At 41.7% G+C, this 2046-nt stretch overlaps 1 pseudogene; it reads right to left on the reverse strand.

Moving 5' to 3' along the window:
* Positions 1–264: 264 nt before the first annotated feature.
* On the reverse strand, positions 265–1490 carry LOC110036684 (annotated as a pseudogene).
* Between the last annotated feature and the right edge of the window lie 556 nt (positions 1491–2046).

Below are 2046 nucleotides of genomic sequence, written 5' to 3' on the forward strand. Positions count from 1 at the left end.
GTGCTTTGGTGAAAGTGAGGCGTCAAAATCTTCCTCAATTTCCTGTTGCGACTGCTCGGGAGTCATCCTCTTCAGTGGCAGCCACAACCTCTGAAACGAAAATGTCTCTCGATCCCCAGTCAACACCATAGATAACAAAGTGGAGCGAACATGAAGGAGGATGACGACATTACTAGGTTGAAGATAGTTATGGACAAACCCAATTCACAGTGTAGGCACTTTCTTCGCTCACTTGCTATAGAAAAAAAAGGCCTCGGAGCCTTCTTAATCACAGTAGCAATTATAGCATGCATCTTCAATTAGGCCCACTGCAAATAGGTCAGGGTACCACACTATCTCTACAGGACAATCACAGTGGTGAATACAATAATCGCTGACGCTACCAAGCCTCCCTTTGCCTCTCCTCTTAGACGCCTTAACAACACTGAGCCCAAGCCTCTCTACCTCAAGTTAGAGCCTCTCCTTCATGTCACGATCCTTTACAATGTGGCGCTTGAAGGGGATATGAAACTTACAAGTGGCTGGGCGAGATGCTGTGCTTTGGTGAAAGTGAGGCGTCAAAATCTTCCTCAATTTCCTGTTGCGACTGCTCGGGAGTCATCCTCTTCAGTGGCAGCCACAACCTCTGAAACGAAAAAGGAGCCCGATCCCCCGTCAACACCCTAACAAAAGTGGAGCGAACATGAAGGAGGATGACGACATCACTAGGTTGAAGATAGTTATGGACAAACCCAATTCACAGTGTAGGCACTTTCTTCGCTCACTTCTACAACGATCGTAATCCGACAATGAGAGCTAGCAGTGGGGTTCGCCGCTGCCGCAGATGAGAAGAATAGTCGCGGTGATGATGGTTGAATCGTATGTGCTGCAGTGGTTGAAGCAAAGGCTACATGGAAACAACAAAAAGACTGCAAAACCTGTTAGGAAATAGTAGGGAAGCTTGTACAGAAACTAGCAAAAAAACAACAGCAGCGGAAGCTTCCAGCCAGCAACGGGGGAGAGTCATCAATGAATCCCGCCGTCGAATCTTGCAGGGACGGGAGTTCTAAGTGGGAAGAAGTGGTCTTTGGCGGAAAAAAAAGCAGTAGATGGCCTGGAGGATGTTCCGACGGCTAGTTCCCACAGGAAGGAGTCCGGAGGCTAGGGTCTGCAACGAGAGGAGTTCCAGCGGTTAGAGCCTTCAGGGAGAGAGTTCTGATGACTGGTGGGCTACAGGGGAAGGAGTTAGCAACTGGAAAGGCTGCCGAAGGAAATTTTGGCAGCGGGTCTGCAGGGAGAGGAAATTTTCAGGAAAAAATTTGAAAAAAGGAAGCGGAGGAAGAGCCTGCAGTACAACAAAGATTGTCGGTTGCAGGGAATAGGAAGTTTCTTGCGACAGGAGACTCTAAGATTTGCTTCAAGACTTTGATACAATATTGATTTTCAGAATTCATTAGAATTATTTTATTGATATGGAAGGGGGTATACATACCCTTCGTGAATTCTAGAATCTGAAAAACAAGAAAAATGAAATAACATGAAAGAAAAGGTATACCACCTATATATATAATTAATCACTTCATAATAATTACTTGGAGATAAAGGAAACTATATAAAATAAGAAAACCTAAAATAGAAATGGAAATAAATCTAATCTGAGGAAATAAATCCAATAAAAAATAATTAATCTAATCCTCATAACTTCTAAGAAGAATAAATTATTTTCTAATATAACTTATAATACATTATGATAGGTATATTTTACGGTTTTCTTTCTATTTATGTGGTAATTTGTGTAAAATTACTTCTAGGGGTGATGTTGGGCTTCTTTACCATCATAATTGCACAACATCTTCATTTTCATATTCCAAAATATGTGAGTCGACTATGTGAATGCCGCTCTGTTCAAATAGAATGTCCTAATTTGTAATAAAACAATCGATGCATTAGATATTGTAAGATTTTTTTTTTGAGATAGTGGGAGTGCATGGGTTGCGCAGCTCCATAATACTTAATAGAGATTTTGGGCTTGCATATTTCTAGTTTTTCTGCAACTTTAATCTTAAA

The sequence above is a fragment of the Phalaenopsis equestris genome, unplaced genomic scaffold (genome assembly GCF_001263595.1).
Source record: "Phalaenopsis equestris unplaced genomic scaffold, ASM126359v1 Scaffold209682, whole genome shotgun sequence".
Lineage (NCBI taxonomy): Eukaryota > Viridiplantae > Streptophyta > Magnoliopsida > Asparagales > Orchidaceae > Phalaenopsis > Phalaenopsis equestris.